The sequence below is a fragment of the Anomalospiza imberbis genome, chromosome 21, assembly GCF_031753505.1.
Source record: "Anomalospiza imberbis isolate Cuckoo-Finch-1a 21T00152 chromosome 21, ASM3175350v1, whole genome shotgun sequence".
Taxonomy (NCBI): Eukaryota; Metazoa; Chordata; class Aves; order Passeriformes; family Viduidae; genus Anomalospiza; species Anomalospiza imberbis.
In genome coordinates this window covers 10164118-10180101 of record NC_089701.1, presented here as the reverse complement: position 1 = coordinate 10180101, position 15984 = coordinate 10164118, and positions in this window count along the sequence as shown.

Sequence of the window (15984 nt, the reverse complement as noted above, 5' to 3'; positions counted from 1 at the left end):
TTTCAGCTTATGGGCTTTGCATTTCAGTGCTTTAAATGAATGGTTTGATAATAATAATAATAATGTCCTAACTCCACAGCAGTACAGCAAATTAAATGTGATGCTCTGGGTGGAGGTTAAATAGACTTAGGATTGTATTAATGTTTATGTTTGGACATTAACAGAATGAAATAACCTGGTGCTACTGAGTGGAAATCTGTTATCGTCTGTCCTGAACTAAATACCAATATTTGGGGGTTTCCTTCAGATTTAGAATTTCAGTCCGTGAAAGAATAGAATAGAATAGAATAGAATAGAATAGAATAGAATAGAATAGAATAGAATAGTCCAGTAAGGGACCTACAGGGATCATCTGCCTGAGCAGGACTGACCCAGATTTAAAGCCTATTGTTAAGAGCATTGTCCAGATGTCTCTTGAGCACTGTCAGACCTAAGGCATCATGCACCTCTCTGGAGACCCTGTTCCAGTGTTTGATCACCTTCTCACCACAGAAATGTTCCCTCATACCAAGTCTGAAGCTCCCTGGTGCTTCTCTCCACTCCAGACAAAGCCAGTTCTGGGCCAGTCACCAGGGCAGGAATCAGCCAGAAGTGCCCATGTCTATGTAAAATCACAGTCAGGGGCTGTGTGTCAGGCAAATCATAGAATCACTGAATAATGGAAAGGTTTGGGCTGGAAGGGACCTTAAAACCCATCAGTTCTACTCCTTCCATGGGCAGGGACACCTTTAACTGTCCCAGGCTGTTCCAAGCCCCATCCAACCCAGCCTTGTTCATACTGGCAATGATGTAAAGTTGAGGAAACACAAAGTACTGTTGCTGAAATACATAAACATTTAGAATCTGTGCATCAAGCCAATCATGGAATTACATTTACTCATTTTCAAAAGAGAGAGAAAATATTCCCACTTCAAAAGCAGTAACAAGTCAGAGCCCTGGTAAGATATTGACTGAGGATCACTCGTTAGCACCATGAAAAGCTGTGTAATTAGACAAAAATTCCAAGTAGTTTCACTGAGAGGGATGGAATACTTACTTACATCAAGAGGAAATTATTTCATCATTCCTCTTCTAAATGTTTCCCATATTTTATGGCATTATGGCTTTCATGTTGGTTTAATTGGTAGAGCAGCAGGAAATGAAAGGAGACGTACAAAACGTGGTTTTACCATGTATTAAAAGTTGTATTCCTGGAAACTCGGCTCAGAACATTGCCCAGAGACATTTGGGACTGAGAAAACCCGAATCCATAGTACACTGACAGGGAAGGAGGGTTTCTGTCCTATGGAGCCAGGCTGGCAGAGCTGGGGGTGCTCACCTGGAGAGGAGAAGCTCCAGGCAGAGCTCAGAGCCCTTCCAGGGCCTGAAGGGGCTCCAGGAGAGCTGGAGAGGGACTGGGGACAAGGGATGGAGGGACAGGACACAGGGAATGGCTCCCAGTGCCAGAGGGAAGGGATGGATGGGATATTGGGAATTAGGAATTGTTCCCTGGCAGGGTGGGCAGGCCCTGGCACAGGGTGCCCAGAGCAGCTGTGGCTGCCCCTGGATCCCTGGCAGTGCCCAAGGCCAGGCTGGACATTGGGGCTGGGAGCAGCCTGGGACAGTGGGAGGTGTCCCTGACCATGGCAGGGGGGGGCACTGGATGAGCTTTGAGGTCCCTTCCAACACAAGTCTGGGATTCTGTTCTGGGATTCCATTCTGTGGCAGCCCAAACTCCTGGGACTGCAGCACAAGCTGAGGAAAGGAATGGGCATCCCTGAGCTCTGCCAGGTGCTCTCTGGGAAGAGGCACAAGGGTTTCATCTTCAGAACCTTTCCCAAAGCTCTGGCCCAGCACAGGGACCCAGTGAAACCCCTTCCTCTGAGCTCAGCCCTGGCTCTGCCCCTCTTCTGCAGCATGGCTGGAGTGCTTTTATCTTGATGCTTTTCTAACTGTGGTTTATTGCCTCCAGAAACCCCCAGAAAGAAAAAGGGCTGTTTGTCATTACAACACCCACAAGTGGTGCCTGATGATACCCAACATTCACACCCTTTCTGGGGATTACAGTGCTGATGTTTTATGGATATTAAAGGATCTGGAGGAATCCTTGGCATTCATGGATTGACTGCACCAGTGTGAGGATAGGCCAGTGCATGGCACTCACAGCTGGATCTCTCAGCACAGGGGGGTTATTTGACTTGTGGTAGCACAGAAAAACCTGTCCTCGTACGTCTGGATGCATAAAGAAAACACCAATGGACAAAATCACTGCTGCAATTGTCTCCTTGCTCCCAAAATAGAGGTGTAAAATACCAAAAGCATTGGAAAGTTTGCCTCTTTTCTTTCCCTATGTGTTGGATTCTATTTCTCTAAAATATCTAATATTTTTTACAAAACTGTCCTTTAAAATTTATTTCTAGTTCAATTTCTCTCTCAACAATATCTGTCCTATTCTATAATATGTCTAAGTCAGCATTTCTTATCTTCAAGTTTCTATACAAATACACACTATATAAACCTTCTATCAAGTTTTTAAAATTTTCTACAAATTCATTTCCCACACCTGTGCTCATGCAGGAGTGGCACCAAACGTTTATAGCCAGGACCCTCCCCAGGCCCTGGTGCCCTTGCAGGGCTCTGTCCCACGTCCTGGAGCTCCTCTCCAGCCCCACTGCTCCCAGTCCCGATGGACACGTGGGGAAGCAGGGCAGTGAGGACCTGCCTGGGGGTTTGTCACGTCCTCCTCGCCGCTGCTGTTCCCACCCAGCACGGTGGCCATGGTGCCAGGGCATCCCCAGGCTCCCAGGGCTGAGAAGGTCCCTGGTCATCCCCAGCCCTGCATTGCCTCAGCATGAAGTGGTGGCAGAGTGTGACATGCCCGGGCTGTGACATACCGAGGGCACTGCCCCTCCTCACCCACCCCTCCTGTGCCCCCAGCCCCAGAGCCACGCCTGGCTCAGCTCTGCCTCAGCTTCCCCAGAGCTGCCAGACCTCCAGCTCCTCTAGAGAGTGCTGGGCTTTGTTCCTGCTCATTCCTGCGTCTGTGGGCAGCCCCTGGAGCTGTTCCTGTGCCAGGCAGGGTCAGCAAAGGAACACATTCTGTGTCCTGCAGGGATGCAGCCCCAGCCCAGCCTGCTTTGGCCCTGGCACCCACGGGCTCACACCTGAGCTAAAATTCTTCCAGAAGGCTTCCACACAAGGAGTGCAAGCTCCTGAGCGAGACTGAAACTCCCTGGGCCTGGCTGCAGCTCGGCTACTCCTCAAGGTGCTCTCCCAGCTCAGCTCTGCTCTTGGGCTCCCAGCTGGGCACAGCTCTGCCTCCCTCTCCACAACAGCAGCCAGGGCCTGCCAGGGCTGCGGGAGAGGCCCAGTCCCTGATCTGGGGATTGCTGTGCCCGGAGGGATGCAATGACTCACCGTTTGGCAGCCAGCTGGGAAGTTCCCATGAACATAAGCCAGGCTGATGGTGCAAAAAAATATCTATTCCCAAGAGTCAAACAGGAGCAACACATTCACAAGTACTATAAAGAGACAGAGAAACAAAAGCAAACCAGACTTGGGCCTGCCAAGATGAGCCAAAAGCTTCTCTCATTCTCCTCTACCCCCTGGCCAAGTGTCCTGTGCAGGCTCTCTGCTCTCAAGCTCACAGCCACAGGGTAGGACCTGGGGCTGAGATCACCTTGGATAACTTCGCTTTTTGGAGATGGGTTTGAAGAAAGACCCAGGAACATTTACCCCCTTCTCCAAGGGGTACCACATTTCCTGGATCAATGAGCAGATGTTCCTAGCACTGTTCCCCATCCCCACACACCTGGCTGTGGACTCCATCACTGGACAGACGCACTGGAAATGTCCCTCTCCTCCTGAGCCACCACATTCCTGCTGCTCCACCACAGACACCCCCCCACCTTCCGTAAAACCCCCTTAGCTTGGCAGCCACACTCAGTGAGCTCTGCAGGACTGACCCAGATGGCTCCTAGAATGCTGTGACAGCCATCACCCTCCCTGGGGACACTGTGGGCAGAGCCTCTGGCCAGGCAGCCCTGGGAGAGCTGCAGTGGCACTGCTGGTGTGCCCCATCACTCCCCACCCCATCACCGAGGGCTGTGGAGCTGCCAGGGACAGCCTCGTCCCCAGCCGTGGCCAGGGGACACTTTATCCCTCCGGGAGTCTGTGGGGCCAGAAGTGCAGTGTGAAAGGCTCCAGGCTCCTTTCCAGCCCAGAGGAGCATCCAACACCATTCCCCTCTGTGTCAATTCCTCAGGCTGTGCCTGTGCCGAGTGAAAAATTTCCCCTCCTTTGTTGTGAGTTTTTTTCCCAATTATGTCCTTCCTCTCCTGTCTGAACCAGAGGCACCAGGCAATGTTGCTGGTACCCCCTGTATTAGAACCTCTCCAGCTTTCCCTGTGTCAAACCACAGCCTCTCTACCTGGAGAACAGCCAGAGCAGCAGCCTGGGCTGGGAGTCAGGTGCTTGGCCATGGCCCCCATTGCTGTTCCAGACACATCAGGGCAGATGAAGCACCCAGGACCCATCTCGGAGCTCCTGTAGACCTGGGCAGCAGCAGGAGGTTGGGTAGGACCACGCAGGGGGCCAGTGTTTCTGTGCCTGAGCCCTGTGCTCAGGCCCAGCACTGGGACCACCAGCCCGGGCCACTGGAAATCCTCAAGCCTGGAAGCTGCAGGAGGGGCAGCTGATGGGTCCTTTGGATCCTAGGCAAGATCCTGTCCAGTCTGGGTGTTCTCTGGCACATGGGGAGTGATGCCCAAGTTCCCAGCCCTCCCTGCAGGATGTTTGGTGTCCATGTCATCACCTCAGCCCTCTCCCTGGACATGGAATGCAGAGCATTTTCCTGTCTGCAGAGGTGGCTTTGTGCCAGGCTCTCCGTGGAAGGATTTGTTACTCTGCTCCCCCAAGGACTCAGCAGTGGTAATTTTCCTATTCTGGTCCTATTTCCCACCTAGTATTTGGCATTTCTCTGCTCAGCTTCCTCCTCAGCCGGGGATGAAGGTCAGCCAAGACAGCGGGAGCTGAGAGAGACAGAACAGAAACATCTCAGGGTGAGACAGTCTGGCACAAGGGCACGTCCAGCACCAACATCCTGGCTGAAGGCAGCACAGGAAATGCACATTGTCCTTGTCCTCAGGGCTGGGGTCACCCTGCAGCAGCCAGGAGGGGGCTCTGGGCAGGATGACACCAGGACTGACACAGGGACCTCCAGGCAAGGGCTCAGAGAGCCAAAATCCGAGCTCCAGACACAGGGACAGATCAGGCTCTCCCCACTTCCACACAGCCCCCTGAGATGCTCTGGACAGGGGACCCTGGAGCCAGGACTGGGGGAAAAAAGGGTCCTGGAGTAGCACTGGAGCACCTGAGTCCCCATCCCAGCTCTCTGATGGGAAACAGCTCCTCTTCCAGGGCTGAGTGGCCACAGGGCTTGTGCCAGGGGGCTGAGGTCTTATCCCTTGGGCTCAGCCCTCTCACACCTCCAGCCACTTTTCTGGAACTCATTGTCCCTGTGGGAGGAAAACAAGAACTTCGCCTCCCTCTGGAGCCAACCTGGCAGCTGTGGTCCAGCAGGGTCTTTCCTGTGGTGGCACTGGAGGCTGGGTTTGGGCTGGGCTGGAAGCAGAGCAGCAGCGTGGTGGTGCTGGGACCTGCAGATCCAGCACAGCCCTGGGACAGCAGCTCTTTGTCTGCCCCATCAAAGGATGATCCCCATCTGAGGATGCTTGTGGGGCATCACTTGATTGGAAATCACATCCCCAGAGCCCCAGCCAGGCTCGTCTGCCTGCCAGCCCTCCCCACCTCCTCCAGAGCCCTGACCACATCTGAGGCTCCCAGAAGAGCCCAGCACTGAGCAGATGCCAGCAGATAACAAGTCAGGCCCTGCTTGAATCCTTGGTGCTCTCTCCTGTTCCTCCAGCCATGGGAGCCAGCCTTCCCTGGAGTTTTCACACAGACATTGTGTAGAAGAACTGTCACAGACCCAAACAGCTCATGGCAGGAGCAGCTCTACCAGCACACTGAAAATGCCTGGAGAAGTTGGATGACACCAATGGGGACTGCCCTGAGAGCTGACCTTGAGTCTCACCAGTGAGCCTGGGGTCTGCCTGCTCCTCCAGGTAGATGCCAAGCCCATGTCAAATCAGACAATTTGACCGTGATCCTCTGCAGCCCAAAAAACACATTTGGATATGTAAATAAATGAAAAACATGATTTTATCATCCTGTCTGGCTGCCTTGCTTGTTCCAAGGTGCATTCTTTCCCAGGAACACCCAAGGCAGCTCTGGACTCAGCTCTGGACACCAGCAGAGAGCTGAGGAGGAGGCTGGGTGCTGCAGAAGGTTGTCAGTGCTGCAGACATTTGAGCATCCCTCCAACTGCAGCAATCAGCTGTCAGAGCAATCAAAAGGAACTGGAAAGCTCCTGTAGCAGGATGAATTGAGCTGTTATCACGCAGTTAAGGACTGATGAGAAGACTGGTTTGCACTTTAACAGCCCCTTTCATCTGCCCAGCACACTTGAAAATGTTTATAAATAAGCCCCACATCTCTCCAGAGGAGACTTTATTCCCCTTTTAACGTTGGCCAAGTGCACGGCAAGGAGCTGAGCAACTGAGCAAAGATCTGAGTTTGATGCTGGGAGTGAGACCCCTCTCCTACGACAAAGAGCCAAATCCTCACAACATCTTGATGCCAGACCCAGGGCTGACACAAAGGACATCTCCAGAGGACTTTGACAAGGCCCCAGAACTGGTGTTCCTCACCACTAAACCCTTCTATCAGATGTCTTCATCTTGTGTTGCTGGCTGAGCCATTCCCAGTGAGCAAACCTCCCTTGTGAGGCCCAGGGAAGGAGCCCACAGCTATCCCAAAATCTCCAGATAACCCAGGCAAGCCAGCACAGAAACTGAGATTTCACCTGCCGTGAGCACAGCTGCTCTCTCATTTCCCAAAACCCAGTCTGCTTCAACAGAAGTGTCCCAAAATCCTCTTTAGCTGTCGCAGTGCTCAGGACATTGCTGAGGACACCAGGCTGGGGGTTTGATCCCTACAGGGGCCATTTGCTCAGGAGCTGGACCTGATGATCCTTGGGGGTCCCTTCCAACTCAGGGTAAGGAAGTGTGGGAGCAGTGGGACAGGAGGGGCAGGGGGGCAGGAGGGCAGGAGGGACAGGAGGGGCAGGAAGGGCAGTGGGACAGGAGGGACAGGGGGACAGGAGGGACAGGGGGACAGGAGGGAGAGGGGGACAGGAGGGGCATTGGGACAGGAGGGACAGTGGGACAGGAGGGGCATTGGGACAGGAGGGACAGGGGGACAGGAGGGACAGCAGGGGCAGTGGGACAGGAGGGACAGGAGGGGCAGTGGGACAGGAGGGACAGGGGGACAGGAGGGACAGGGGGACAGGAGGGGCAGTGGGACAGGAGGGACAGGAGGGGCAGGGGGACAGGAGGGACAGGGGGACAGGAGGGAGAGGGGGACAGGAGGGACAGTGGGACAGTGGGACAGGAGGGACAGGAGGGACAGTGGGACAGGAGGGACAGGGGGATAGGAGGGACAGTGGGACAGGAGGGACAGGAGGGGCAGTGGGACAGGAGTGAGAGGGGGACAGGAGGGACAGGAGGGGCAGTGGGACAGGAGGGACAGAAGGGACAGGAGTGAGAGGGGGACAGGAGGGACAGGAGGGGCAGTGGGACAGGAGGGACAGTGGGACAGGAGGGACAGGAGGGGCAGTGGGACAGGAGGGACAGTGGGACAGGAGGGACAGGGGGACAGGAGGGACAGGGGGACAGGAGGGGCAGGAAGGGCAGTGGGACGGGAGGGACAGTGGGACAGGAGGGACAGTGGGACAGGAAGGACAGGAGGGACAGTGGGACAGGAGGGGCAGTGGGACAGGAGGGACAGTGGGACAGGAGGGGCAGTGGGACAGGAGGGACAGTGGGACAGGAGGGGCAGTGGGACAGGAGGGGCAGTGGGACAGGAGGGGCATTGGGACAGGAGGTACAGTGGGACTGTGGGACAGGAGGGACAGGAGGGACAGTGGGACAGGAGGGACAGTGGGACAGGAGGGACAGTGGGACAGGAGGGGCAGTGGGGCACAAGGTTCCGGCCTCCATCAGCCCTTTCCTGGCCATTGTCCCTGTGCCACCCAGCCCCCTCTTCCCGCAGAGCCCAGACCGCCCCAGATCCCATCTGGGCACATCCCCCAGAGCTCAGAGCCAAATCCCTTGGGATGGGCGCGCTGCCACCCACGGGCTCTGGCCTCTCCCGGCCGCCAGGGAGGCTGCAGCGGTGCTAGGATCAGACCCCGGGACACAAGGAAGCTCAGCCTCCCGTCCCGGGAGCCTTTCCTGCCCTTCCCAGAATAGCCGCGTTGTTCTGCAGCCCCGCGGCCGCTCCGCCCGCCCGGCCCTCGTTAACTCCTTTGCTGCAGGCTCGTTAGTGCGGGGATCAATGGGGCCATTGTTCCCCCGCGCCCTCGATGAAGGGGATTTTGTTTATTAAAAAGTCATGCTGCTGGTGAGGAGCTCCTCGGAGCCAAAAATAACTGAGGCCGCGATTGTTTGCTCGCTGCTCCCTTATCGGCTTCGGAGGAGTCGCGGGCAGAGCCGCAGCCCGAGCAGATGCAGCTCCTGCTAAAAATACCTCGGAGCGAGGAGCAGCAGACGTCAGCCGAGCTGCGAGGGGCATGAGCCAAGCTCTCAGACACGCAGGGCCACCGGCCACGCCGGAGAGGGGCTCCAGATGTTTGCTGAGGGTGCCAGCATGGGCTGGGATGGTGTTAGAGATACATATTTTGCATATAGATGCATATTATAATGGTGGCTTTTCGCAAATATTAAAATAGATTTTATATGTGTGATGTTAAAATAACTTTGTTATAAAGATGCAGTTTGTATTTCTGCTGGTAATTAAGCTTAGACATAGTGGTGAAATAGCTATGCTTGTGTTAAAATGCCTGCTTGGATGGGATAACATCCAATGAACATAAGAAAAAGACACCTACTACAGATGTGCCAACTATCAGCATCTACTGTCTGAAGAAAATATAGACCATAGCCTAAACTTGAAGCAATAAAAAAAAAAGAACCAAAACCACAGCCAAGAAACACACATACTCTAAAAAAGCAGACCCAAAGAAGAACCATGTAAAATAGTTCCTGGAATAAGTGAACTAGTTTATAGATATACATTAAAGTCTATGAATATGCATCAGCAAAGGGCTGATATAATAAAAAAATATTTAAAGAGTATCCCCAAAAATGACAGTGTAGTCTTAGCTGAGATGTACCTCTATGGTCCTTGTCTCCTATTGTCCTTTATTAAACTTTTTAAATTTTGACAAGTGAAGGTGTTTTTCACAATGGGCTGGCCATCCCTCGGCTCTGGGGGATGCACAGCACAGCTCAGCCCCCCTGAGGTGCTCTCTGGAGATATCCTTTGGGAAAACTGCCGAGGGAAGGGAGCAGAGGGCAGAGATCCACCGGCAGGGAGCCTCCAAAGGGGCTGGGATCAGCCCAGGGTGTCCCCAGAGCCCAGCATTTCCTGCTCTCTGCTCCCTGGGGCTGTTCAGGGCTCCCTGCAGACTGGAGCACAGCCCAGGGGATCCAAGCCCCACGAGCCAAGCTGGCTGCATCCGCCATGGGTCTGGCTGTCTCTCCCAGAGCCCTCAGCAGAAATGTTTGTGTAATCCAAACAGCCCAGAGGCTCTTCCTGCTGCTGGGAAGGAGGGTGGGCACTTGGAGGACACAAACAGAGCCTTCCTTGTGCCACCCCTTCCACCCACCCAGCCCAGGGAATCTTTTTGCTTCCCAGAGAGTCTCTTGGCATGAGGTCCAGCGTTTCCTGACCAGCAGCCCAACCCCAGCCCTCCTGGCACCCGTGGTGGGAGCTGTGTGCCAGCCCTGCTCCACAGCCGTGCTCCATCCTGGCAGCAGGGACAACAAAGAGCCAGGTGAGCAGGAGATCCGAGCAGGAGATCCAAGCAGGTCCCAGAGGTGCCCTTCACCCCCTGTCCAAGGCCAGGGAGCATCCTACAAACACTGCACACAACAGTGAACCACCCTTCCCATTTCCCCTGCTGTTTCTTGACATTATTTAACTGATTTAATTTAAGGCCAAAAGCCACTGGGCTGCTCTGAGCCCTGGAGGGCAGAGCTTGCCCAGGACACGGTGCTGGTGATGCTCTGCCCAGGTCCACTCCCCAGAAGGGCAAGACATGAACTCTTCAGAGCAATCTGGGACAAAAAGAGTGATCCCCCACCTTCCCAGGCTTCTGTGGGCTATTCTGGCAGGGAAGGTGTCCGTTCCCCACGGCAACCCTCACGGGAACAGCACATCAGAGCCAGCCCTGGCCCCTCTGGCCATCCCTGACTCCAGACACAGCTCCATGCTCCTGCTCCCTCCCAGCTGGGGTTTTACTGCAGGAGCAATTCGAGGCTCGGGGTGGGGGAACCTTCGCTGAAACACCCAGCAGCTTTGGAAACTCTCCCTGCTGCTTTTCCAAGAGCCTGACTTTGCCTTTCTGGCTCAAACACACCACTCACTTTTCTGCAGCAATGAAGATAAACGTCAATAAATCTTCTGCAGTCGTTCCACAGGGCCAAGAGTGATCTCAGCCCTGAAGCATTTCAGTATCCTGCAGTTACACCCCGAGCCCCCATCCAGCAAACTCCCCCTGCTCCAGAGCCTCAAGCACACAAGTACCTCCTTCAAGGAGGTGCCCAGTCCCTGTGAAGTCAATGACACCTCTGTGCTCCAGGGTTTGCCTGGATCAGCTCCCACACAAGCAGCCTGTGTGCAGAGAGCTCTGGCAGTGCCCAAGCCCCCTTGCAGTGCTGCTCCTGGGCTCCCAGGTGTTCTGCTGCCTCTTCTCCTCGCAGCTCCCCCCAGCCAGCCCCAGCAGGGTGACCCGATGTCGCCCTGCTCTTTTGAGAGTTTTAAAGTCCTTCTAAAAGTTTTCTATGCCTTCTAATGTTTACATATTTCTACTAGAACTTTCTCACACTGTTCATGTAAATAATCCTTGTTTTACATTCTTCTTTGTGAGTAGAGAGAATTGATAGACTGTTAGTTTGGCCAGTGTAGTTAGAGAGGTGGCAATTTCATCCTCCAATCCACTGTCACTTTTGAAATCCTATGTATTGCAGAGTCAGAAAATAAAACTCTCTTTTAGTTCTTTCCTTCCCTCTTTTGCATCTAGCGTCTGCGTGTGAGTTATTTTGTGTCGTAGTGTGACAACCCCAGGCTTGGCAGCCTCTGGGGGCTGTGTGTTCACAGGCCAAGGCACATCTGCTCTCCTTTCTGCCCCTTGAACAAGGCCTTGGGAAGTGGGGTGACCCCCTGTCCTCATCTGCATGAATTCCCAGCAAATGGCCACTCCTCGGGAAATGCAAAGTCCTTTTCCAGCTGGATGGGCAGGTGGGACTGGGGGGATCCCACACTGGGCAGGGTGCAGCAGGCCCAGCTGGTGGACACTTCTCAGCCACTGGTGTTTTTCCAGCACCTTTCAGTGGTACCACAGCCCCATGGGTGATGCAGGGTCCTGGAGCATCCTGCTGGCTTCTGCCTTCTCCCTTCTGCTCCTGGCAGACACCCAGCCCAGGCAGCTCTGCTCTCAGCCCACGGGTGCCCAGCCACGGGGTCACTGCCCTGCCCAGCACCAGCTGTCTGCTCCATGGGATCTGCTGGAGAGAGCAGGGAGAGAGCAGCTCAGCTCCAGAGCTCAGCTGGGGCAGGCAGGGCACCCCAAGGGTGCTGCTGTGAGGGAGAAGTTGAGTCCTGGACTGAGCTGGGGGGTTTTGGACCTCCAAACCTGTGGGGGCTGGAGCTGGAAATGGGGTTATGGACCTGCAGCACATGGTGGGGAACCAGGAGCTCCCCATTCCTCCCCCTGCTCTGGGGAGCAGGATTGTTCCCCTCCTGGACATGCAAAGATTGGGTTGGGTCACAAAATTCAGTGGGGAGAAGGTGTCACTGGGCAGTTCCCCGGCTCCCATCCACCCCACACGCAGCAGATGTTGCTCTACTTCAGACACTCCCAGGTAATCTTTGCTGGCCAGGGTGGGTGACCCCAACTCCTGGAGCAGAAACCCCTTCCCCGTGCAGAAGGACAACGTGAATGTTTCATTCAGCAGTTTTATAGTTTGAATTCCCTTCCTTCCCTCTGCTTTTCCTGGACCTGCCTCATGCCTGAACTGCCATAAGCTGCAGGGTCTGCAGTGCCTTGTTTCCCTAATTTCCTACCCTAATTTCAGTCCGTTCAGCATTATTGGGGGGTGGCCCTTGCTAAACAACTTGACCTTGCAGAGTACCCATGAAAACAAACTGTTTCCAACCACCCTGGGCAGGCTCTTATCAGAAAATGAGCTTAGAAATTCCTCAGCACCCAGAGTTGGTGCCAGGTCATGGCTCTTATCTTCTGCAGTTGCTGCAGTAAATGGAACATCCAGTGTGTTCGAGGGAAACACAGAATTAATTGTCCTGGAGCTGGGATGGAGCCCAAAGAAATTGAGGGCAATTTTTTTTTTCCATCCTCTGAGTTTCTGATGTTCCAAATGTCTCATTGTTCCTTTGCTCTGTTGTTCTGCTCCAGTTCAAATGCAGGTTCACAACAAAAACAAGCAGCTCTTTGAAATATAATTATAAAAAATTTGCACCTTGGGAAGGAAGGTGAAGGAAATCTGAGGGATCCTCCTCTGAAAGTTACTGTGAACAGCATTCCTGCATGTGCCCATTCCTCCCCAGGACCCCCAGAAAATCTATTTGATAGAATCCCAGAATCCCAGACTGGTCTGGATTGGAAGGGACCTCAAAGCCCATCCCATTCCATCCCTGCCACAGGCAGGGACACCTTCCACTGTCCCAGGCTGCTCCCAGCCCCAATGTCCAGCCTGGCCTTGGGCACTGCCAGGGATCCAGGGGCAGCCACAGCTGCTCTGGGCACCCTGTGCCAGGGCCTGCCCACCCTGCCAGGGAACAATTCCTAATTCCCAATATCCCATCCATCCCTGCCCTCTGGCAGTGGGAGCCATTCCCTGTGTCCTGTCCCTCCATCCCTTGTCCCCAGTCCCTCTCCAGCTCTCCTGGAGCCCCTTCAGGCCCTGGAAGGGCTCTGAGCTCTCCCTGGAGCTTCTCCTCTCCAGGTGAGCACCCCCAGCTCTGCCAGCCTGGCTCCAGAGCAGAGGGCTCCAGCCCCTGGAGCAGCTCCGTGGCCTCCTCTGGATCTCTCCAGCAGCTCCAGCTCCTTCCTGCACTGGGACCCAGCTCTGCAGGTGGGGTCTCACCTGAGGGGAGCAAGGGACACCCTCTCTCCCTTCACAGAAATCCCATTTCCAGTCCAGGGCACACTGACGTGGCTAAAGACCAGTTTGCCAGCAAAAGATTGCCTTTTCAATTGGTCACCTCATCCCAGGGAACCAAGCTGGCCAAGCTGCACATTTCCCTGGAGCAATCCCAGCGAGGGGGGGCAGGGCAGGCAGGATGGATCCCTCCTGCTCCTGCCCACAGGGAGATCCAGCCCGGGGCAATGCCATGGGGCACAGGGGTCCCTGTCCCTCCCAGGGGCACCATGGGGGCACAGCCAGCCCTGCCTGGTGCAGGAGCAGGGCCAGCCCCGCTCCCACAGCCCCAGCAGCTGGGGACTCGTGCTCTCCATCACTCCCGTGCTGCAGGGGCTGTTCCTCCCCTGCAGACACAGGCCAGCCTTTATTTGCTCCCTGCATTTCACAAAGGCATGTGCTGCTTGCAAACGCCTTTGGAAAACTGCTGGCAGTCAAGCAACCACAGGGAATTTTCCCACAAGGTCCCAGTCACAAAGGGACCCAAACTCCAGGGCTATTTCCAGCCCTCTCTCCTGCATGAGCTGGGTGAGCATCAGAGGATGCTGGGGAGCTTTGTCCTGGCCTCTTGCCTGAGCCTGACTGATTCCTGGCCCAGCTGAGCCTGGCTGCAGAGCTGGAGGTTATTCCTTTTGGAAAGTGCTGCAGAGGGAGCTTCAAGACCCCAAAAGATTGCAAAGGAAACCCAAGAGGCTGGTGAGGGTCACTGAGTGAATAGCTGGTCCCTTTTGTTCTGGCATGGGCAGTGTCTGAACCGGGCCACGCAGAATCCCAGAAGCATTTGGGTTGGAAAATCCCTCCCAGCCATGGAGTCCCAGCTGTGCCCAACCCTCACCTTGTCCCCAGCCCAGAGCACTCAGTGCCACATCCAGGCCTTCCTTGGACACCTCCAGGCATGGGCACTCCACACCCCCCTGGGCAGCCCCTGCCAAGGCCTGAGCACCCTTTCCATGGGGAAATTCCTGCTGCTGTCCTCCCTGAGCCTGCCTGACCCAGCCTGAGCTATTCCCTCTCCTCCTGTCCCCTGGGAGCAGAGCCCGACCCCCCCCCGGCTGTCCCCTCCTGTCAGGAGTTGTGCAGAGCCACAAGGTCCCCCCTGAGCCTCCTTTTCTCCAGGCTGAGCCCCTTTCCCATGGGATTTACCCCCTACACCCTTCAGACCATGTGGCCAACCCTGTCCCACTCCCCAGCCTGTACCTGGGTGGTTACACTGAGTTCAGCCTTTTACAGTAAATTCACTTTCCAGATCCTGGTCCAATCCTTGGGGCAGCCAGGGAATCACATCCAAGGGCCAGTGGTTGGCTTCCCACCAGGTCCCACCCCCCTGAAGGGTCCCAGCAGAGCAGAGCCCCCCCTGGCAGGCCACAGGTACAGACTGGAAACAGCTGTGGACAGATGTGCTGCAGACAGGCAAAGGCTCTCAGCCTGCCAGGGTTGCTCTGGTAACACCCAAACACAAACCTCACCTCTAAAGGCTTCCAGCCTTGCCACCAGCACAACAGGAGACAACAAAGTGATGAAATCAACCCTGCAGAAACCCCCTGGAAGTACCAGCCTGGCTCAGATTTGCAGAAAAAAAAAAGAAATGCCAAGAAACTGAGCAGGGAACAGGCAGTGGGACAAATCCATGGAGTGCAGCAGAGACGGGAGAGAGGACAGAGGGAGCAGCAGCATCCCCAGCAGTGAGTGGAAGGTGGAGGAGAGAGCAGAGGGGTGATGGGAGGAGCAGGTGGTCACCAGGGATGGGCTCTGCTCCCACTGGGGGCACGGGGTCCACGTGGGAATTGCTCTGAAGCTGCAGAGCCTCCAGCACTGCCGTGTCCTGCTGCAAATTCAGGGAATGCTGTCTGGAGAGGGACCTCTGGGATCACCCCCAGAGCAGCTGCATTTCCAGGCCCATCAGATCAGTGCAGTCCAACACGAGGAATCTCCTGCAGCCCCAGCGCTGCCTCCTGCCCCTCCAGGGGTCCAAGGGCTCAGTCACCCCTCTTTGGAGTGGCCCCTTCCAGCAGCTCCTCCCGGGGCACGGGGCCATGGAGGGGACACAGGGGACACTCCCTGGCATGAGCTGGGCCAGCACACTGCACAAGCCTTCCCATGGAGCTGCCCACGAGGTGCTGGAAGTCCTTGGAGCAGGGACCAGAACTCTCCCACCCCTGCTCCAGCCACAGGGCTGCCTCGGTGGTTTCAGCTGACAAAGCCCCAGCCCCTTCTCTCCCACCTCCTCCAGCAGCCAAGGGCCTACTCTGCCAAATCCCACCACATGCCCTGGCACCAAAAACCTTCAGGTTCAGGATGGGCCCACCAGGACACTCTGTCCTTATGGGTTCCTGCAGGTTCAGGAGCTGGAATCACACACGAGCACTGGCCTTGGCCTCAGCCCCTGCACTCCCTCACTGCCAGGCACCTCCCCAGTTTATAGCCCATTGTTTTAAGGAGAATCAGCCCCAGTCCATGCTTTCCATTCAAGAGTTGGCCTTGGGTTCACTTGGGAGCTGCCAGTGCCCCCCTGCAGCTCTGGCCATGGTTTGCTGAGCACCTGCAGGACCAGGGACACTCATGTGTCCTGTGCCAGCCTTTGTCACAATGCCCTGGGTTGACTGTAGGATGCTTTTATCCCCAATCACCTGTTCTGTTTATGCTGAATAATAAGTTTTGCACC